The sequence below is a fragment of the Saccostrea echinata genome, unplaced genomic scaffold (genome assembly GCF_033153115.1).
Source record: "Saccostrea echinata isolate AGI-Se365-2 ecotype Australia unplaced genomic scaffold, CSIRO_AGI_Sech_v1 ptg000073l, whole genome shotgun sequence".
In the NCBI taxonomy this organism is placed as follows: Eukaryota; Metazoa; Mollusca; class Bivalvia; order Ostreida; family Ostreidae; genus Saccostrea; species Saccostrea echinata.
Window position 1 is genome coordinate 838,009 of NW_026889822.1, and position 22,622 is coordinate 860,630.

Below are 22,622 nucleotides of genomic sequence, written 5' to 3' on the forward strand. Positions count from 1 at the left end.
GGGCGGTGGGAGGTTGGTCTATTTAGCTTGTGGGGTCATCATTTTCTGTTAGAAGGTTTGGGTTAGAGGGAGGTATTTTAAGTTAGTCTTTTCTATTTGATTGGTTAAAGTTCTTTTCATTTGATTGGTTAAGCTTCTTGACATCATTTTGTGTTAGGAGATAGGAGAGGGCGGTGGGAGGTTGGTCTATTTAGCTTGTGGGGTCATCATTTTCTGTTAGAAGGTTTGGGTTAGAGGGAGGTATTTTAAGTTAGTCTTTTGTATTTGATTGGTTAAAGTTCTTTTCATTTGATTGGTTAAGCTTCTTGACGTCATTTTGTGTTAGGAGAGGGCGGTGGGAGGTTGGTCTATTTAGCTTGTGGGGTCATCATTTTCTGTTAGAAGGTTTGGGTTAGAGGGAGGTATTTTAAGTTAGTCTTTTGTATTTGATTGGTTAAAGTTCTTTTCATTTGATTGGTTAAGCTTCTTGACGTCATTTTGTGTTAGGAGAGGGCGGTGGGAGGTTGGTCTATTTAGCTTGTGGGGTCATCATTTTCTGTTAGAAGGTTTGGGTTAGAGGGAGGTATTTTAAGTTAGTGTTTTCTATTTGATTGGTTAAAGTTCTTTTCATTTGATTGGTTAAGCTTCTAGACGTCATTTTGTGTTAGGAGAGGGCGGTGGGAGGTTGGTCTATTTAGCTTGTGGGGTCATCATTTTCTGTTAGAAGGTTTGGGTTAGAGGGAGGTATTTTAAGTTAATCTCCTTGTATTTGATTGGTTAAAGTTCTTTTCATTTGATTGGTTAAGCTTCTTGACGTCATTTTGTGTTAGGAGAGGGCGGTGGGAGGTTGGTCTATTTAGCTTGTGGGGTCATCATTTTCTGTTAGAAGGTTTGGGTTAGAGGGAGGTATTTTAAGTTAATCTCCTTGTATTTGATTGGTTAAGCTCCTTGGGGATCAGGAACTTAGAGAATAGATCCTCAGCCCAATAGGGGCTTGTCGTAAGAGGCGACAGAAGGGTGTAGTTTAAGGGGTAGACTTAGGCTCTGAATTTTCTGAGAGGCTGGACTTTAAGTTGGTGTGTGCTTAAAAAGTACAACCTCCCAGAAAATTCTTCCCTTTAGGTGTTAGGAGGGTTGGGTTAGAAGAGGGTCTTTTTAGTTATTCTGTTTGTATTTGATTGGTTAAAGTTCTTTTCATTTGATTGGTTAAGCTTCTTGACGTCATTTTGTGTTAGGAGAGGGCGGTGGGAGGTTGGTCTATTTAGCTTGTGGGGTCATCATTTTCTGTTAGAAGGTTTGGGTTAGAGGGAGGTATTTTAAGTTAGTCTTTTCTATTTGATTGGTTAAAGTTCTTTTCATTTGATTGGTTAAGCTTCTAGACGTCATTTTGTGTTAGGAGAGGGCGGTGGGAGGTTGGTCTATTTAGCTTGTGGGGTCATCATTTTCTGTTAGAAGGTTTGGGTTAGAGGGAGGTATTTTAAGTTAGTCTTTTGTATTTGATTGGTTAAAGTTCTTTTCATTTGATTGGTTAAGCTTCTTGACGTCATTTTGTGTTAGGAGAGGGCGGTGGGAGGTTGGTCTATTTAGCTTGTGGGGTCATCATTTTCTGTTAGAAGGTTTGGGTTAGAGGGAGGTATTTTAAGTTAGTCTTTTGTATTTGATTGGTTAAAGTTCTTTTCATTTGATTGGTTAAGCTTCTTGACGTCATTTTGTGTTAGGAGAGGGCGGTGGGAGGTTGGTCTATTTAGCTTGTGGGGTCATCATTTTCTGTTAGAAGGTTTGGGTTAGAGGGAGGTATTTTAAGTTAATCTCCTTGTATTTGATTGGTTAAAGTTCTTTTCATTTGATTGGTTAAGCTTCTTGACGTCATTTTGTGTTAGGAGAGGGCGGTGGGAGGTTGGTCTATTTAGCTTGTGGAGTCATCATTTTCTGTTAGAAGGTTTGGGTTAGAGGGAGGTATTTTAAGTTAATCTCCTTGTATTTGATTGGTTAAGCTCCTTGGGGATCAGGAACTTAGAGAATAGATCCTCAGCCCAATAGGGGCTTGTCGTAAGAGGCGACAGAAGGGTGTAGTTTAAGGGGTAGACTTAGGCTCTGAATTTTCTGAGAGGCTGGACTTTAAGTTGGTGTGTGCTTAAAAAGTACAACCTCCCAGAAAATTCTTCCCTTTAGGTGTTAGGAGGGTTGGGTTAGAAGAGGGTCTTTTTAGTTATTCTGTTTGTATTTGATTGGTTAAAGTTCTTTTCATTTGATTGGTTAAGCTTCTTGACGTCATTTTGTGTTAGGAGAGGGCGGTGGGAGGTTGGTCTATTTAGCTTGTGGGGTCATCATTTTCTGTTAGAAGGTTTGGGTTAGAGGGAGGTATTTTAAGTTAGTCTTTTGTATTTGATTGGTTAAAGTTCTTTTCATTTGATTGGTTAAGCTTCTTGACGTCATTTTGTGTTAGGAGAGGGCGGTGGGAGGTTGGTCTATTTAGCTTGTGGGGTCATCATTTTCTGTTAGAAGGTTTGGGTTAGAGGGAGGTATTTTAAGTTAGTCTTTTGTATTTAATTGGTTAAAGTTCTTTTCATTTGATTGGTTAAGCTTCTTGACGTCATTTTGTGTTAGGAGAGGGCGGTGGGAGGTTGGTCTATTTAGCTTGTGGGGTCATCATTTTCTGTTAGAAGGTTTGGGTTAGAGGGAGGTATTTTAAGTTAGTCTTTTGTATTTGATTGGTTAAAGTTCTTTTCATTTGATTGGTTAAGCTTCTTGACGTCATTTTGTGTTGGGAGAGGGCGGTGGGAGGTTGGTCTATTTAGCTTGTGGGGTCATCATTTTCTGTTAGAAGGTTTGGGTTAGAGGGAGGTATTTTAAGTTAGTCTTTTGTATTTGATTGGTTAAAGTTCTTTTCATTTGATTGGTTAAGCTTCTTGACGTCATTTTGTGTTAGGAGAGGGCGGTGGGAGGTTGGTCTATTTAGCTTGTGGGGTCATCATTTTCTGTTAGAAGGTTTGGGTTAGAGGGAGGTATTTTAAGTTAGGCTTTTGTATTTGATTGGTTAAAGTTCTTTTCATTTGATTGGTTAAGCTTCTTGACGTCATTTTGTGTTAGGAGAGGGCGGTGGGAGGTTGGTCTATTTAGCTTGTGGGGTCATCATTTTCTGTTAGAAGGTTTGGGTTAGAGGGAGGTATTTTAAGTTAGTCTTTTGTATTTGATTGGTTAAAGTTCTTTTCATTTGATTGGTTAAGCTTCTTGACGTCATTTTGTGTTAGGAGAGGGTGGTGGGAGATTGGTCTATTTAGCTTGTGGGGTCATCATTTTCTGTTAGAAGGTTTGGGTTAGAGGGAGGTATTTTAAGTTAGTCTTTTGTATTTGATTGGTTAAAGTTCTTTTCATTTGATTGGTTAAGCTTCTTGACGTCATTTTGTGTTAGGAGAGGGCGGTGGGAGGTTGGTCTATTTAGCTTGTGGGGTCATCATTTTCTGTTAGAAGGTTTGGGTTAGAGGGAGGTATTTTAAGTTAATCTCCTTGTATTTGATTGGTTAAGCTCCTTGGGGATCAGGAACTTAGAGAATAGATCCTCAGCCCAATAGGGGCTTGTCGTAAGAGGCGACAGAAGGGTGTAGTTTAAGGGGTAGACTTAGGCTCTGAATTTTCTGAGAGGCTGGACTTTAAGTTGGTGTGTGCTTAAAAAGTACAACCTCCCAGAAAATTCTTCCCTTTAGGTGTTAGGAGGGTTGGGTTAGAAGAGGGTCTTTTTAGTTATTCTGTTTGTATTTGATTGGTTAAAGTTCTTTGCATTTGATTGGTTAAGCTTCTTGACGTCATTTTGTGTTAGGAGAGGGCGGTGGGAGGTTGGTCTATTTAGCTTGTGGGGTCATCATTTTCTGTTAGAAGGTTTGGGTTAGAGGGAGGTATTTTAAGTTAGTCTTTTGTATTTAATTGGTTAAAGTTCTTTTCATTTGATTGGTTAAGCTTCTTGACGTCATTTTGTGTTAGGAGAGGGCGGTGGGAGGTTGGTCTATTTAGCTTGTGGGGTCATCATTTTCTGTTAGAAGGTTTGGGTTAGAGGGAGGTATTTTAAGTTAGTCTTTTGTATTTGATTGGTTAAAGTTCTTTTCATTTGATTGGTTAAGCTTCTTGACGTCATTTTGTGTTAGGAGAGGGCGGTGGGAGGTTGGTCTATTTAGCTTTGGGGTCATCATTTTCTGTTAGAAGGTTTGGGTTAGAGGGAGGTATTTTAAGTTAGTCTTTTGTATTTGATTGGTTAAAGTTCTTTTCATTTGATTGGTTAAGCTTCTTGATGTCATTTTGTGTTAGGAGAGGGCGGTGGGAGGTTGGTCTATTTAGCTTGTGGGGTCATCATTTTCTGTTAGAAGGTTTGGGTTAGAGGGAGGTATTTTAAGTTAGTCTTTTGTATTTGATTGGTTAAAGTTCTTTTCATTTGATTGGTTAAGCTTCTTGACGTCATTTTGTGTTAGGAGAGGGCGGTGGGAGGTTGGTCTATTTAGCTTGTGGGGTCATCATTTTCTGTTAGAAGGTTTGGGTTAGAGGGAGGTATTTTAAGTTAGTGTTTTCTATTTGATTGGTTAAAGTTCTTTTCATTTGATTGGTTAAGCTTCTAGACGTCATTTTGTGTTAGGAGAGGGCGGTGGGAGGTTGGTCTATTTAGCTTGTGGGGTCATCATTTTCTGTTAGAAGGTTTGGGTTAGAGGGAGGTATTTTAAGTTAATCTCCTTGTATTTGATTGGTTAAAGTTCTTTTCATTTGATTGGTTAAGCTTCTTGACGTCATTTTGTGTTAGGAGAGGGCGGTGGGAGGTTGGTCTATTTAGCTTGTGGGGTCATCATTTTCTGTTAGAAGGTTTGGGTTAGAGGGAGGTATTTTAAGTTAATCTCCTTGTATTTGATTGGTTAAGCTCCTTGGGGATCAGGAACTTAGAGAATAGATCCTCAGCCCAATAGGGGCTTGTCGTAAGAGGCGACAGAAGGGTGTAGTTTAAGGGGTAGACTTAGGCTCTGAATTTTCTGAGAGGCTGGACTTTAAGTTGGTGTGTGCTTAAAAAGTACAACCTCCCAGAAAATTCTTCCCTTTAGGTGTTAGGAGGGTTGGGTTAGAAGAGGGTCTTTTTAGTTATTCTGTTTGTATTTGATTGGTTAAAGTTCTTTTCATTTGATTGGTTAAGCTTCTTGACGTCATTTTGTGTTAGGAGAGGGCGGTGGGAGGTTGGTCTATTTAGCTTGTGGGGTCATCATTTTCTGTTAGAAGGTTTGGGTTAGAGGGAGGTATTTTAAGTTAGTCTTTTCTATTTGATTGGTTAAAGTTCTTTTCATTTGATTGGTTAAGCTTCTAGACGTCATTTTGTGTTAGGAGAGGGCGGTGGGAGGTTGGTCTATTTAGCTTGTGGGGTCATCATTTTCTGTTAGAAGGTTTGGGTTAGAGGGAGGTATTTTAAGTTAGTCTTTTGTATTTGATTGGTTAAAGTTCTTTTCATTTGATTGGTTAAGCTTCTTGACGTCATTTTGTGTTAGGAGAGGGCGGTGGGAGGTTGGTCTATTTAGCTTGTGGGGTCATCATTTTCTGTTAGAAGGTTTGGGTTAGAGGGAGGTATTTTAAGTTAGTCTTTTGTATTTGATTGGTTAAAGTTCTTTTCATTTGATTGGTTAAGCTTCTTGACGTCATTTTGTGTTAGGAGAGGGCGGTGGGAGGTTGGTCTATTTAGCTTGTGGGGTCATCATTTTCTGTTAGAAGGTTTGGGTTAGAGGGAGGTATTTTAAGTTAATCTCCTTGTATTTGATTGGTTAAAGTTCTTTTCATTTGATTGGTTAAGCTTCTTGACGTCATTTTGTGTTAGGAGAGGGCGGTGGGAGGTTGGTCTATTTAGCTTGTGGAGTCATCATTTTCTGTTAGAAGGTTTGGGTTAGAGGGAGGTATTTTAAGTTAATCTCCTTGTATTTGATTGGTTAAGCTCCTTGGGGATCAGGAACTTAGAGAATAGATCCTCAGCCCAATAGGGGCTTGTCGTAAGAGGCGACAGAAGGGTGTAGTTTAAGGGGTAGACTTAGGCTCTGAATTTTCTGAGAGGCTGGACTTTAAGTTGGTGTGTGCTTAAAAAGTACAACCTCCCAGAAAATTCTTCCCTTTAGGTGTTAGGAGGGTTGGGTTAGAAGAGGGTCTTTTTAGTTATTCTGTTTGTATTTGATTGGTTAAAGTTCTTTTCATTTGATTGGTTAAGCTTCTTGACGTCATTTTGTGTTAGGAGAGGGCGGTGGGAGGTTGGTCTATTTAGCTTGTGGGGTCATCATTTTCTGTTAGAAGGTTTGGGTTAGAGGGAGGTATTTTAAGTTAGTCTTTTGTATTTGATTGGTTAAAGTTCTTTTCATTTGATTGGTTAAGCTTCTTGACGTCATTTTGTGTTAGGAGAGGGCGGTGGGAGGTTGGTCTATTTAGCTTGTGGGGTCATCATTTTCTGTTAGAAGGTTTGGGTTAGAGGGAGGTATTTTAAGTTAGTCTTTTGTATTTGATTGGTTAAAGTTCTTTTCATTTGATTGGTTAAGCTTCTTGACGTCATTTTGTGTTAGGAGAGGGCGGTGGGAGGTTGGTCTATTTAGCTTGTGGGGTCATCATTTTCTGTTAGAAGGTTTGGGTTAGAGGGAGGTATTTTAAGTTAGTCTTTTGTATTTAATTGGTTAAAGTTCTTTTCATTTGATTGGTTAAGCTTCTTGACGTCATTTTGTGTTAGGAGAGGGCGGTGGGAGGTTGGTCTATTTAGCTTGTGGGGTCATCATTTTCTGTTAGAAGGTTTGGGTTAGAGGGAGGTATTTTAAGTTAGTCTTTTGTATTTGATTGGTTAAAGTTCTTTTCATTTGATTGGTTAAGCTTCTTGACGTCATTTTGTGTTGGGAGAGGGCGGTGGGAGGTTGGTCTATTTAGCTTGTGGGGTCATCATTTTCTGTTAGAAGGTTTGGGTTAGAGGGAGGTATTTTAAGTTAGTCTTTTGTATTTGATTGGTTAAAGTTCTTTTCATTTGATTGGTTAAGCTTCTTGACGTCATTTTGTGTTAGGAGAGGGCGGTGGGAGGTTGGTCTATTTAGCTTGTGGGGTCATCATTTTCTGTTAGAAGGTTTGGGTTAGAGGGAGGTATTTTAAGTTAGGCTTTTGTATTTGATTGGTTAAAGTTCTTTTCATTTGATTGGTTAAGCTTCTTGACGTCATTTTGTGTTAGGAGAGGGCGGTGGGAGGTTGGTCTATTTAGCTTGTGGGGTCATCATTTTCTGTTAGAAGGTTTGGGTTAGAGGGAGGTATTTTAAGTTAGTCTTTTGTATTTGATTGGTTAAAGTTCTTTTCATTTGATTGGTTAAGCTTCTTGACGTCATTTTGTGTTAGGAGAGGGTGGTGGGAGATTGGTCTATTTAGCTTGTGGGGTCATCATTTTCTGTTAGAAGGTTTGGGTTAGAGGGAGGTATTTTAAGTTAGTCTTTTGTATTTGATTGGTTAAAGTTCTTTTCATTTGATTGGTTAAGCTTCTTGACGTCATTTTGTGTTAGGAGAGGGCGGTGGGAGGTTGGTCTATTTAGCTTGTGGGGTCATCATTTTCTGTTAGAAGGTTTGGGTTAGAGGGAGGTATTTTAAGTTAATCTCCTTGTATTTGATTGGTTAAGCTCCTTGGGGATCAGGAACTTAGAGAATAGATCCTCAGCCCAATAGGGGCTTGTCGTAAGAGGCGACAGAAGGGTGTAGTTTAAGGGGTAGACTTAGGCTCTGAATTTTCTGAGAGGCTGGACTTTAAGTTGGTGTGTGCTTAAAAAGTACAACCTCCCAGAAAATTCTTCCCTTTAGGTGTTAGGAGGGTTGGGTTAGAAGAGGGTCTTTTTAGTTATTCTGTTTGTATTTGATTGGTTAAAGTTCTTTGCATTTGATTGGTTAAGCTTCTTGACGTCATTTTGTGTTAGGAGAGGGCGGTGGGAGGTTGGTCTATTTAGCTTGTGGGGTCATCATTTTCTGTTAGAAGGTTTGGGTTAGAGGGAGGTATTTTAAGTTAGTCTTTTGTATTTAATTGGTTAAAGTTCTTTTCATTTGATTGGTTAAGCTTCTTGACGTCATTTTGTGTTAGGAGAGGGCGGTGGGAGGTTGGTCTATTTAGCTTGTGGGGTCATCATTTTCTGTTAGAAGGTTTGGGTTAGAGGGAGGTATTTTAAGTTAGTCTTTTGTATTTGATTGGTTAAAGTTCTTTTCATTTGATTGGTTAAGCTTCTTGACGTCATTTTGTGTTAGGAGAGGGCGGTGGGAGGTTGGTCTATTTAGCTTTGGGGTCATCATTTTCTGTTAGAAGGTTTGGGTTAGAGGGAGGTATTTTAAGTTAGTCTTTTGTATTTGATTGGTTAAAGTTCTTTTCATTTGATTGGTTAAGCTTCTTGATGTCATTTTGTGTTAGGAGAGGGCGGTGGGAGGTTGGTCTATTTAGCTTGTGGGGTCATCATTTTCTGTTAGAAGGTTTGGGTTAGAGGGAGGTATTTTAAGTTAGTCTTTTGTATTTGATTGGTTAAAGTTCTTTTCATTTGATTGGTTAAGCTTCTTGACGTCATTTTGTGTTAGGAGAGGGCGGTGGGAGGTTGGTCTATTTAGCTTGTGGGGTCATCATTTTCTGTTAGAAGGTTTGGGTTAGAGGGAGGTATTTTAAGTTAGTCTTTTCTATTTGATTGGTTAAAGTTCTTTTCATTTGATTGGTTAAGCTTCTTGACGTCATTTTGTGTTAGGAGAGGGTGGTGGGAGATTGGTCTATTTAGCTTGTGGGGTCATCATTTTCTGTTAGAAGGTTTGGGTTAGAGGGAGGTATTTTAAGTTAGTCTTTTGTATTTGATTGGTTAAAGTTCTTTTCATTTGATTGGTTAAGCTTCTTGACGTCATTTTGTGTTAGGAGAGGGCGGTGGGAGGTTGGTCTATTTAGCTTGTGGGGTCATCATTTTCTGTTAGAAGGTTTGGGTTAGAGGGAGGTATTTTAAGTTAATCTCCTTGTATTTGATTGGTTAAGCTCCTTGGGGATCAGGAACTTAGAGAATAGATCCTCAGCCCAATAGGGGCTTGTCGTAAGAGGCGACAGAAGGGTGTAGTTTAAGGGGTAGACTTAGGCTCTGAATTTTCTGAGAGGCTGGACTTTAAGTTGGTGTGTGCTTAAAAAGTACAACCTCCCAGAAAATTCTTCCCTTTAGGTGTTAGGAGGGTTGGGTTAGAAGAGGGTCTTTTTAGTTATTCTGTTTGTATTTGATTGGTTAAAGTTCTTTTCATTTGATTGGTTAAGCTTCTTGACGTCATTTTGTGTTAGGAGAGGGCGGTGGGAGGTTGGTCTATTTAGCTTGTGGGGTCATCATTTTCTGTTAGAAGGTTTGGGTTAGAGGGAGGTATTTTAAGTTAGTCTTTTGTATTTGATTGGTTAAAGTTCTTTTCATTTGATTGGTTAAGCTTCTTGACGTCATTTTGTGTTAGGAGAGGGCGGTGGGAGGTTGGTCTATTTAGCTTGTGGGGTCATCATTTTCTGTTAGAAGGTTTGGGTTAGAGGGAGGTATTTTAAGTTAGTCTTTTGTATTTGATTGGTTAAAGTTCTTTTCATTTGATTGGTTAAGCTTCTTGACGTCATTTTGTGTTAGGAGAGGGCGGTGGGAGGTTGGTCTATTTAGCTTTGGGGTCATCATTTTCTGTTAGAAGGTTTGGGTTAGAGGGAGGTATTTTAAGTTAGTCTTTTCTATTTGATTGGTTAAAGTTCTTTTCATTTGATTGGTTAAGCTTCTTGACGTCATTTTGTGTTAGGAGAGGGCGGTGGGAGGTTGGTCTATTTAGCTTGTGGGGTCATCATTTTCTGTTAGAAGGTTTGGGTTAGAGGGAGGTATTTTAAGTTAGTCTTTTGTATTTGATTGGTTAAAGTTCTTTTCATTTGATTGGTTAAGCTTCTTGACATCATTTTGTGTTAGGAGAGGGCGGTGGGAGGTTGGTCTATTTAGCTTGTGGGGTCATCATTTTCTGTTAGAAGGTTTGGGTTAGAGGGAGGTATTTTAAGTTAATCTCCTTGTATTTGATTGATTAAGGTCCTTGGGGATCAGGAACTTAGAGAATAGATCCTCAGCCCAATAGGGGCTTGTCGTAAGAGGCGACAGAAAGGGTGTAGTTTAAGGGGTAGACTTAGGCTCTGAATTTTCTGAGAGGCTGGACTTTAAGTTGGTGTGTGCTTAAAAAGTACAACCTCCCAGAAAATTCTTCCCTTTAGGTGTTAGGAGGGTTGGGTTAGAAGAGGGTCTTTTTAGTTATTCTGTTTGTATTTGATTGGTTAAAGTTCTTTTCATTTGATTGGTTAAGCTTCTTGACGTCATTTTGTGTTAGGAGAGGGCGGTGGGAGGTTGGTCTATTTAGCTTGTGGGGTCATCATTTTCTGTTAGAAGGTTTGGGTTAGAGGGAGGTATTTTAAGTTAGTCTTTTGTATTTGATTGGTTAAAGTTCTTTTCATTTGATTGGTTAAGCTTCTTGACGTCATTTTGTGTTAGGAGAGGGCGGTGGGAGGTTGGTCTATTTAGCTTGTGGGGTCATCATTTTCTGTTAGAAGGTTTGGGTTAGAGGGAGGTATTTTAAGTTAGTCTTTTCTATTTGATTGGTTAAAGTTCTTTTCATTTGATTGGTTAAGCTTCTTGACGTCATTTTGTGTTAGGAGAGGGCGGTGGGAGGTTGGTCTATTTAGCGTGTGGGGTCATCATTTTCTGTTAGAAGGTTTGGGTTAGAGGGAGGTATTTTAAGTTAGTCTTTTGTATTTGATTGGTTAAAGTTCTTTTCATTTGATTGGTTAAGCTTCTTGACGTCATTTTGTGTTAGGAGAGGGCGGTGGGAGGTTGGTCTATTTAGCTTGTGGGGTCATCATTTTCTGTTAGAAGGTTTGGGTTAGAGGGAGGTATTTTAAGTTAGTCTTTTGTATTTGATTGGTTAAAGTTCTTTTCATTTGATTGGTTAAGCTTCTTGACGTCATTTTGTGTTAGGAGAGGGCGGTGGGAGGTTGGTCTATTTAGCTTGTGGGGTCATCATTTTCTGTTAGAAGGTTTGGGTTAGAGGGAGGTATTTTAAGTTAGTCTTTTGTATTTGATTGGTTAAAGTTCTTTTCATTTGATTGGTTAAGCTTCTTGACGTCATTTTGTGTTAGGAGAGGGCGGTGGGAGGTTGGTCTATTTAGCTTGTGGGGTCATCATTTTCTGTTAGAAGGTTTGGGTTAGAGGGAGGTATTTTAAGTTAGTCTTTTCTATTTGATTGGTTAAAGTTCTTTTCATTTGATTGGTTAAGCTTCTTGATGTCATTTTGTGTTAGGAGAGGGCGGTGGGAGGTTGGTCTATTTAGCTTGTGGGGTCATCATTTTCTGTTAGAAGGTTTGGGTTAGAGGGAGGTATTTTAAGTTAGTCTTTTGTATTTGATTGGTTAAAGTTCTTTTCATTTGATTGGTTAAGCTTCTTGACGTCATTTTGTGTTAGGAGAGGGCGGTGGGAGGTTGGTCTATTTAGCTTGTGGGGTCATCATTTTCTGTTGGAAGGTTTGGGTTAGAGGGAGGTATTTTAAGTTAATCTCCTTGTATTTGATTGGTTAAGCTCCTTGGGGATCAGGAACTTAGAGAATAGATCCTCAGCCCAATAGGGGCTTGTCGTAAGAGGCGACAGAAGGGTGTAGTTTAAGGGATAGACTTAGGCTCTGAATTTTCTGAGAGGCTGGACTTTAAGTTGGTGTGTGCTTAAAAAGTACAACCTCCCAGAAAATTCTTCCCTTTAGGTGTTAGGAGGGTTGGGTTAGAAGAGGGTCTTTTTAGTTATTCTGTTTGTATTTGATTGGTTAAAGTTCTTTTCATTTGATTGGTTAAGCTTCTTGACGTCATTTTGTGTTAGGAGAGGGCGGTGGGAGGTTGGTCTATTTAGCTTGTGGGGTCATCATTTTCTGTTAGAAGGTTTGGGTTAGAGGGAGGTATTTTAAGTTAGTCTTTTGTATTTGATTGGTTAAAGTTCTTTTCATTTGATTGGTTAAGCTTCTTGACGTCATTTTGTGTTAGGAGAGGGCGGTGGGAGGTTGGTCTATTTAGCTTGTGGGGTCATCATTTTCTGTTAGAAGGTTTGGGTTAGAGGGAGGTATTTTAAGTTAGTCTTTTGTATTTGATTGGTTAAAGTTCTTTTCATTTGATTGGTTAAGCTTCTTGACGTCATTTTGTGTTAGGAGAGGGCGGTGGGAGGTTGGTCTATTTAGCTTGTGGGGTCATCATTTTCTGTTAGAAGGTTTGGGTTAGAGGGAGGTATTTTAAGTTAATCTTTTCTATTTGATTGGTTAAAGTTCTTTTCATTTGATTGGTTAAGCTTCTTGACGTCATTTTGTGTTAGGAGAGGGCGGTGGGAGGTTGGTCTATTTAGCTTGTGGGGTCATCATTTTCTGTTAGAAGGTTTGGGTTAGAGGGAGGTATTTTAAGTTAATCTCCTTGTATTTGATTGGTTAAAGTTCTTTTCATTTGATTGGTTAAGCTTCTTGACGTCATTTTGTGTTAGGAGAGGGCGGTGGGAGGTTGGTCTATTTAGCTTGTGGGGTCATCATTTTCTGTTAGAAGGTTTGGGTTAGAGGGAGGTATTTTAAGTTAGTCTTTTGTATTTGATTGGTTAAAGTTCTTTTCATTTGATTGGTTAAGCTTCTTGACGTCATTTTGTGTTAGGAGAGGGCGGTGGGAGGTTGGTCTATTTAGCTTGTGGGGTCATCATTTTCTGTTAGAAGGTTTGGGTTAGAGGGAGGTATTTTAAGTTAGTCTTTTGTATTTGATTGGTTAAAGTTCTTTTCATTTGATTGGTTAAGCTTCTTGACGTCATTTTGTGTTAGGAGAGGGCGGTGGGAGGTTGGTCTATTTAGCTTGTGGGGTCATCATTTTCTGTTAGAAGGTTTGGGTTAGAGGGAGGTATTTTAAGTTAGTCTTTTGTATTTGATTGGTTAAAGTTCTTTTCATTTGATTGGTTAAGCTTCTTGACGTCATTTTGTGTTAGGAGAGGGCGGTGGGAGGTTGGTCTATTTAGCTTGTGGGGTCATCATTTTCTGTTAGAAGGTTTGGGTTAGAGGGAGGTATTTTAAGTTAGTCTTTTGTATTTGATTGGTTAAAGTTCTTTTCATTTGATTGGTTAAGCTTCTTGACGTCATTTTGTGTTAGGAGAGGGCGGTGGGAGGTTGGTCTATTTAGCTTGTGGGGTCATCATTTTCTGTTAGAAGGTTTGGGTTAGAGGGAGGTATTTTAAGTTAGTCTTTTGTATTTGATTGGTTAAAGTTCTTTTCATTTGATTGGTTAAGCTTCTTGACGTCATTTTGTGTTAGGAGAGGGCGGTGGGAGGTTGGTCTATTTAGCTTGTGGGGTCATCATTTTCTGTTAGAAGGTTTGGGTTAGAGGGAGGTATTTTAAGTTAGTCTTTTCTATTTGATTGGTTAAAGTTCTTTTCATTTGATTGGTTAAGCTTCTTGATGTCATTTTGTGTTAGGAGAGGGCGGTGGGAGGTTGGTCTATTTAGCTTGTGGGGTCATCATTTTCTGTTAGAAGGTTTGGGTTAGAGGGAGGTATTTTAAGTTAGTCTTTTGTATTTGATTGGTTAAAGTTCTTTTCATTTGATTGGTTAAGCTTCTTGACGTCATTTTGTGTTAGGAGAGGGCGGTGGGAGGTTGGTCTATTTAGCTTGTGGGGTCATCATTTTCTGTTGGAAGGTTTGGGTTAGAGGGAGGTATTTTAAGTTAATCTCCTTGTATTTGATTGGTTAAGCTCCTTGGGGATCAGGAACTTAGAGAATAGATCCTCAGCCCAATAGGGGCTTGTCGTAAGAGGCGACAGAAGGGTGTAGTTTAAGGGATAGACTTAGGCTCTGAATTTTCTGAGAGGCTGGACTTTAAGTTGGTGTGTGCTTAAAAAGTACAACCTCCCAGAAAATTCTTCCCTTTAGGTGTTAGGAGGGTTGGGTTAGAAGAGGGTCTTTTTAGTTATTCTGTTTGTATTTGATTGGTTAAAGTTCTTTTCATTTGATTGGTTAAGCTTCTTGACGTCATTTTGTGTTAGGAGAGGGCGGTGGGAGGTTGGTCTATTTAGCTTGTGGGGTCATCATTTTCTGTTAGAAGGTTTGGGTTAGAGGGAGGTATTTTAAGTTAGTCTTTTGTATTTGATTGGTTAAAGTTCTTTTCATTTGATTGGTTAAGCTTCTTGACGTCATTTTGTGTTAGGAGAGGGCGGTGGGAGGTTGGTCTATTTAGCTTGTGGGGTCATCATTTTCTGTTAGAAGGTTTGGGTTAGAGGGAGGTATTTTAAGTTAGTCTTTTGTATTTGATTGGTTAAAGTTCTTTTCATTTGATTGGTTAAGCTTCTTGACGTCATTTTGTGTTAGGAGAGGGCGGTGGGAGGTTGGTCTATTTAGCTTGTGGGGTCATCATTTTCTGTTAGAAGGTTTGGGTTAGAGGGAGGTATTTTAAGTTAATCTTTTCTATTTGATTGGTTAAAGTTCTTTTCATTTGATTGGTTAAGCTTCTTGACGTCATTTTGTGTTAGGAGAGGGCGGTGGGAGGTTGGTCTATTTAGCTTGTGGGGTCATCATTTTCTGTTAGAAGGTTTGGGTTAGAGGGAGGTATTTTAAGTTAATCTCCTTGTATTTGATTGGTTAAAGTTCTTTTCATTTGATTGGTTAAGCTTCTTGACGTCATTTTGTGTTAGGAGAGGGCGGTGGGAGGTTGGTCTATTTAGCTTGTGGGGTCATCATTTTCTGTTAGAAGGTTTGGGTTAGAGGGAGGTATTTTAAGTTAGTCTTTTGTATTTGATTGGTTAAAGTTCTTTTCATTTGATTGGTTAAGCTTCTTGACGTCATTTTGTGTTAGGAGAGGGCGGTGGGAGGTTGGTCTATTTAGCTTGTGGGGTCATCATTTTCTGTTAGAAGGTTTGGGTTAGAGGGAGGTATTTTAAGTTAGTCTTTTGTATTTGATTGGTTAAAGTTCTTTTCATTTGATTGGTTAAGCTTCTTGACGTCATTTTGTGTTAGGAGAGGGCGGTGGGAGGTTGGTCTATTTAGCTTGTGGGGTCATCATTTTCTGTTAGAAGGTTTGGGTTAGAGGGAGGTATTTTAAGTTAGTCTTTTGTATTTGATTGGTTAAAGTTCTTTTCATTTGATTGGTTAAGCTTCTTGACGTCATTTTGTGTTAGGAGAGGGCGGTGGGAGGTTGGTCTATTTAGCTTGTGGGGTCATCATTTTCTGTTAGAAGGTTTGGGTTAGAGGGAGGTATTTTAAGTTAGTCTTTTGTATTTGATTGGTTAAAGTTCTTTTCATTTGATTGGTTAAGCTTCTTGACGTCATTTTGTGTTAGGAGAGGGCGGTGGGAGGTTGGTCTATTTAGCTTGTGGGGTCATCATTTTCTGTTAGAAGGTTTGGGTTAGAGGGAGGTATTTTAAGTTAGTCTTTTGTATTTGATTGGTTAAAGTTCTTTTCATTTGATTGGTTAAGCTTCTTGACGTCATTTTGTGTTAGGAGAGGGCGGTGGGAGGTTGGTCTATTTAGCTTGTGGGGTCATCATTTTCTGTTAGAAGGTTTGGGTTAGAGGGAGGTATTTTTAGTTAATCTCCTTGTATTTGATTGGTTAAGCTCCTTGGGGATCAGGAACTTAGAGAATAGATCCTCAGCCCAATAGGGGCTTGTCGTAAGAGGCGACAGAAGGGTGTAGTTTAAGGGGTAGACTTAGGCTCTGAATTTTCTGAGAGGCTGGACTTTAAGTTGGTGTGTGCTTAAAAAGTACAACCTCCCAGAAAATTCTTCCCTTTAGGTGTTAGGAGGGTTTGGTTAGAAGAGGGTCTTTTTAGTTATTCTGTTTGTATTTGATTGGTTAAAGTTCTTTTCATTTGATTGGTTAAGCTTCTTGACGTCATTTTGTGTTAGGAGAGGGCGGTGGGAGGTTGGTCTATTTAGCTTGTGGGGTCATCATTTTCTGTTAGAAGGTTTGGGTTAGAGGGAGGTATTTTAAGTTAGTCTTTTGTATTTGATTGGTTAAAGTTCTTTTCATTTGATTGGTTAAGCTTCTTGACGTCATTTTGTGTTAGGAGAGGGCGGTGGGAGGTTGGTCTATTTAGCTTGTGGGGTCATCATTTTCTGTTAGAAGGTTTGGGTTAGAGGGAGGTATTTTAAGTTAGTCTTTTGTATTTGATTGGTTAAAGTTCTTTTCATTTGATTGGTTAAGCTTCTTGACGTCATTTTGTGTTAGGAGAGGGCGGTGGGAGGTTGGTCTATTTAGCTTGTGGGGTCATCATTTTCTGTTAGAAGGTTTGGGTTAGAGGGAGGTATTTTAAGTTAGTCTTTTGTATTTGATTGGTTAAAGTTCTTTTCATTTGATTGGTTAAGCTTCTTGACGTCATTTTGTGTTAGGAGAGGGCGGTGGGAGGTTGGTCTATTTAGCTTGTGGGGTCATCATTTTCTGTTAGAAGGTTTGGGTTAGAGGGAGGTATTTTAAGTTAATCTCCTTGTATTTGATTGGTTAAGCTCCTTGGGGATCAGGAACTTAGAGAATAGATCCTCAGCCCAATAGGGGCTTGTCGTAAGAGGCGACAGAAGGGTGTAGTTTAAGGGGTAGACTTAGGCTCTGAATTTTCTGAGAGGCTGGACTTTAAGTTGGTGTGTGCTTAAAAAGTACAACCTCCCAGAAAATTCTTCCCTTTAGGTGTTAGGAGGGTTGGGTTAGAAGAGGGTCTTTTTAGTTATTCTGTTTGTATTTGATTGGTTAAAGTTCTTTTCATTTGATTGGTTAAGCTTCTTGACGTCATTTTGTGTTAGGAGAGGGCGGTGGGAGGTTGGTCTATTTAGCTTGTGGGGTCATCATTTTCTGTTAGAAGGTTTGGGTTAGAGGGAGGTATTTTAAGTTAGTCTTTTGTATTTGATTGGTTAAAGTTCTTTTCATTTGATTGGTTAAGCTTCTTGACGTCATTTTGTGTTAGGAGAGGGCGGTGGGAGGTTGGTCTATTTAGCTTGTGGGGTCATCATTTTCTGTTAGAAGGTTTGGGTTAGAGGGAGGTATTTTAAGTTAGTCTTTTGTATTTGATTGGTTAAAGTTCTTTTCATTTGATTGGTTAAGCTTCTTGACGTCATTTTGTGTTAGGAGAGGGCGGTGGGAGGTTGGTCTATTTAGCTTGTGGGGTCATCATTTTCTGTTAGAAGGTTTGGGTTAGAGGGAGGTATTTTAAGTTAGTCTTTTGTATTTGATTGGTTAAAGTTCTTTTCATTTGATTGGTTAAGCTTCTTGACGTCATTTTGTGTTAGGAGAGGGCGGTGGGAGGTTGGTCTATTTAGCTTGTGGGGTCATCATTTTCTGTTAGAAGGTTTGGGTTAGAGGGAGGTATTTTAAGTTAGTCTTTTGTATTTGATTGGTTAAAGTTCTTTTCATTTGATTGGTTAAGCTTCTTGACGTCATTTTGTGTTAGGAGAGGGCGGTGGGAGGTTGGTCTATTTAGCTTGTGGGGTCATCATTTTCTGTTAGAAGGTTTGGGTTAGAGGGAGGTATTTTTAGTTAATCTCCTTGTATTTGATTGGTTAAGCTCCTTGGGGATCAGGAACTTAGAGAATAGATCCTCAGCCCAATAGGGGCTTGTCGTAAGAGGCGACAGAAGGGTGTAGTTTAAGGGGTAGACTTAGGCTCTGAATTTTCTGAGAGGCTGGACTTTAAGTTGGTGTGTGCTTAAAAAGTACAACCTCCCAGAAAATTCTTCCCTTTAGGTGTTAGGAGGGTTGGGTTAGAAGAGGGTCTTTTTAGTTATTCTGTTTGTATTTGATTGGTTAAAGTTCTTTTCATTTGATTGGTTAAGCTTCTTGACGTCATTTTGTGTTAGGAGAGGGCGGTGGGAGGTTGGTCTATTTAGCTTGTGGGGTCATCATTTTCTGTTAGAAGGTTTGGGTTAGAGGGAGGTATTTTAAGTTAGTCTTTTGTATTTGATTGGTTAAAGTTCTTTTCATTTGATTGGTTAAGCTTCTTGACATCATTTTGTGTTAGGAGAGGGCGGTGGGAGGTTGGTCTATTTAGCTTGTGGGGTCATCATTTTCTGTTAGAAGGTTTGGGTTAGAGGGAGGTATTTTAAGTTAGTCTTTTGTATTTGATTGGTTAAAGTTCTTTTCATTTGATTGGTTAAGCTTCTTGACGTCATTTTGTGTTAGGAGAGGGCGGTGGGAGGTTGGTCTATTTAGCTTGTGGGGTCATCATTTTCTGTTAGAAGGTTTGGGTTAGAGGGAGGTATTTTAAGTTAGTCTTTTGTATTTGATTGGTTAAAGTTCTTTTCATTTGATTGGTTAAGCTTCTTGACGTCATTTTGTGTTAGGAGAGGGCGGTGGGAGGTTGGTCTATTTAGCTTGTGGGGTCATCATTTTCTGTTAGAAGGTTTGGGTTAGAGGGAGGTATTTTAAGTTAATCTCCTTGTATTTGATTGGTTAAGCTCCTTGGGGATCAGGAACTTAGAGAATAGATCCTCAGCCCAATAGGGGCTTGTCGTAAGAGGCGACAGAAGGGTGTAGTTTAAGGGGTAGACTTAGGCTCTGAATTTTCTGAGAGGCTGGACTTTAAGTTGGTGTGTGCTTAAAAAGTACAACCTCCCAGAAAATTCTTCCCTTTAGGTGTTAGGAGGGTTGGGTTAGAAGAGGGTCTTTTTAGTTATTCTGTTTGTATTTGATTGGTTAAAGTTCTTTTCATTTGATTGGTTAAGCTTCTTGACGTCATTTTGTGTTAGGAGAGGGCGGTGGGAGGTTGGTCTATTTAGCTTGTGGGGTCATCATTTTCTGTTAGAAGGTTTGGGTTAGAGGGAGGTATTTTAAGTTAGTCTTTTGTATTTGATTGGTTAAAGTTCTTTTCATTTGATTGGTTAAGCTTCTTGACGTCATTTTGTGTTAGGAGAGGGCGGTGGGAGGTTGGTCTATTTAGCTTGTGGGGTCATCATTTTCTGTTAGAAGGTTTGGGTTAGAGGGAGGTATTTTAAGTTAGTCTTTTGTATTTGATTGGTTAAAGTTCTTTTCATTTGATTGGTTAAGCTTCTTGACGTCATTTTGTGTTAGGAGAGGGCGGTGGGAGGTTGGTCTATTTAGCTTGTGGGGTCATCATTTTCTGTTAGAAGGTTTGGGTTAGAGGGAGGTATTTTAAGTTAGTCTTTTGTATTTGATTGGTTAAAGTTCTTTTCATTTGATTGGTTAAGCTTCTTGACGTCATTTTGTGTTAGGAGAGGGCGGTGGGAGGTTGGTCTATTTAGCTTGTGGGGTCATCATTTTCTGTTAGAAGGTTTGGGTTAGAGGGAGGTATTTTTAGTTAATCTCCTTGTATTTGATTGGTTAAGCTCCTTGGGGATCAGGAACTTAGAGAATATATCCTCAGCCCAATAGGGGCTTGTCGTAAGAGGCGACAGAAGGGTGTAGTTTAAGGGGTAGACTTAGGCTCTGAATTTTCTGAGAGGCTGGACTTTAAGTTGGTGTGTGCTTAAAAAGTACAACCTCCCAGAAAATTCTTCCCTTTAGGTGTTAGGAGGGTTGGGTTAGAAGAGGGTCTTTTTAGTTATTCTGTTTGTATTTGATTGGTTAAAGTTCTTTTCATTTGATTGGTTAAGCTTCTTGACGTCATTTTGTGTTAGGAGAGGGCGGTGGGAGGTTGGTCTATTTAGCTTGTGGGGTCATCATTTTCTGTTAGAAGGTTTGGGTTAGAGGGAGGTATTTTAAGTTAGTCTTTTGTATTTGATTGGTTAAAGTTCTTTTCATTTGATTGGTTAAGCTTCTTGACGTCATTTTGTGTTAGGAGAGGGCGGTGGGAGGTTGGTCTATTTAGCTTGTGGGGTCATCATTTTCTGTTAGAAGGTTTGGGTTAGAGGGAGGTATTTTAAGTTAGTCTTTTGTATTTGATTGGTTAAAGTTCTTTTCATTTGATTGGTTAAGCTTCTTGACGTCATTTTGTGTTAGGAGAGGGCGGTGGGAGGTTGGTCTATTTAGCTTGTGGGGTCATCATTTTCTGATAGAAGGTTTGGGTTAGAGGGAGGTATTTTAAGTTAGTCTTTTGTATTTGATTGGTTAAAGTTCTTTTCATTTGATTGGTTAAGCTTCTTGACGTCATTTTGTGTTAGGAGAGGGCGGTGGGAGGTTGGTCTATTTAGCTTGTGGGGTCATCATTTTCTGTTAGAAGGTTTGGGTTAGAGGGAGGTATTTTAAGTTAGTCTTTTCTATTTGATTGGTTAAAGTTCTTTTCATTTGATTGGTTAAGTTTCTTGACGTCATTTTGTGTTAGGAGAGGGCGGTGGGAGGTTGGTCTATTTAGCTTGTGGGGTCATCATTTTCTGTTAGAAGGTTTGGGTTAGAGGGAGGTATTTTAAGTTAGTCTTTTGTATTTGATTGGTTAAAGTTCTTTTCATTTGATTGGTTAAGCTTCTTGACGTCATTTTGTGTTAGGAGAGGGCGGTGGGAGGTTGGTCTATTTAGCTTGTGGGGTCATCATTTTCTGTTAGAAGGTTTGGGTTAGAGGGAGGTATTTTTAGTTAATCTCCTTGTATTTGATTGGTTAAGCTCCTTGGGGATCAGGAACTTAGAGAAGAGATCCTCAGCCCAATAGGGGCTTGTCGTAAGAGGCGACAGAAGGGTGTAGTTTAAGGGGTAGACTTAGGCTCTGAATTTTCTGAGAGGCTGGACTTTAAGTTGGTGTGTGCTTAAAAAGTGCAACCTCCCAGAAAATTCTTCCCTTTAGGTGTTAGGAGGGTTTGGTTAGAAGAGGGTCTTTTTAGTTATTCTGTTTGTATTTGATTGGTTAAAGTTCTTTTCATTTGATTGGTTAAGCTTCTTGACGTCATTTTGTGTTAGGAGAGGGCGGTGGGAGGTTGGTCTATTTAGCTTGTGGGGTCATCATTTTCTGTTAGAAGGTTTGGGTTAGAGGGAGGTATTTTAAGTTAGTCTTTTCTATTTGATTGGTTAAAGTTCTTTTCATTTGATTGGTTAAGCTTCTTGACGTCATTTTGTGTTAGGAGAGGGCGGTGGGAGGTTGGTCTATTTAGCTTGTGGGGTCATCATTTTCTGTTAGAAGGTTTGGGTTAGAGGGAGGTATTTTAAGTTAGTCTTTTGTATTTGATTGGTTAAAGTTCTTTTCATTTGATTGGTTAAGCTTTTTGATGTCATTTTGTGTTAGGAGAGGGCGGTGGGAGGTTGGTCTATTGTGGGGTCACCATTTTGTGTTAGGAGGATTGGGTTAGAGGGTTGTCTTTTAAGTTTGCCCCTTTGTATTAAATAGGTTTAGCCCCTTGGGTTTCAAGGGTTTAGAGAATAGATCCTCAGCCCATTAGGTTCGTGATGTAAGAGGCAACAGAAGGGTGTAGTTTTTGTTCTTAAATGGTAGACTTAAGGCCTAAATTATTAAGGGTTTGTTACACTTCTCCTTCTTCCTATCTCCCTTTTGCTTTTTGCATAGGAGGGGTAATATACACTTTCCTTCTTCTGTCCGGAACCTTAGTTGTAAGAATACAATAATATTGATAACAAAAAATCACTTTTTGTGACATTGATTTCCACATTCTGTGGTTAAAAAAACAAAATTAAAATCCAAAATGTAATTTAAATGCTTTTGAAATTTTTAATGGTCATTTTTAACATTTTTTGGAAGTATTGTATTAAAAGAGAATTAATTGCAACTTTAATATGAATCTTTCACACAATAAGTCTTATTTCTTTATGGTAATTTGGTAAAAATGCATTACCATTACATTAGGCCTGGCTCTTACTGTTCATATGAAACACTGCCAGCTGATTTCTTTCAGAAAAGAAGAATTCAGCATACAATAGATTCTTTTACCAATGTGCCCCCTGGAAAAGGCTACTGGACACAAATATTAGCATTAACATATGTGTACTTTAATTTAGGACAAGTGAGTCAGGTAAGTCAGCACCACTTTTAAACAAACTTATGACAGGTCTAATTAAAAGATTGAGTGATCACTTGATCTTTTTGTTTCACTTTTTAGTCCAAGTGATGATCTGATTGCAATTTTGTCATTTATACAACTACCCTTTTGATATACTTATCATATACTGAGAAACTGATTTGTTTAAACAAAGAGCCATAAACATTTCCAAGGGGAGATAATTCAGAAATGATGAAAATTGGGTTGCAACATTTTAAATCTCAAGCACCACTGGGCCAGACAGATGAAATGTGAAGGTTTTGTGAGATAGTGTTGATTCAAGTTTGTTCAAATCATGATGATTGGGGGGGGGGGGGGGGCACCATGTGCTTTTAAATATGTTGATTTTTTGGCATGTCTTGTGATATTAATGACTTACATTTGAGGTTTGAGTTTTGCATTCATTGTCCCATCGTTATCAAAGTTATTACTTTTAAAGGCAGAGATTTTTCCTGGGTGGTAAATTCCCGGTTAGGGAGGGGCTTATTTTGTACAGGTGTGAATGCCTTGAGTGCTAGCAGTGTATCTGTGATCATTTGTTTCCTAATACCGTGATTTAATACACAATAAAATACCCAAGAAGTCAAACTTTTGGTTTTTTAAGTTTGGATTCACACTTTATACTTTATACGTTCATACCTGGGAGTTCATCTATAATTTATAAAAATAGAGCTGTTAGCTGCATTTTTTGAAGATAAAGGTACAATGTATATCC

At 39.0% G+C, this 22,622-nt stretch overlaps 1 long non-coding RNA gene across 3 annotated transcripts in view; it reads left to right on the forward strand.

Annotated features, from left to right (window-relative positions):
• The window catches only part of LOC133176311 (uncharacterized), an 83,817-nt gene that overhangs the window by 58,473 nt on the left and 2,722 nt on the right, over nt 1–22,622 (forward strand). For all 3 annotated transcript variants that reach the window (XR_009719438.1, XR_009719436.1, XR_009719437.1), the window contains one exon: nt 21,764–21,880. This is a non-coding gene — a long non-coding RNA (uncharacterized LOC133176311). The remainder of the gene's footprint in view (nt 1–21,763; nt 21,881–22,622) is intronic.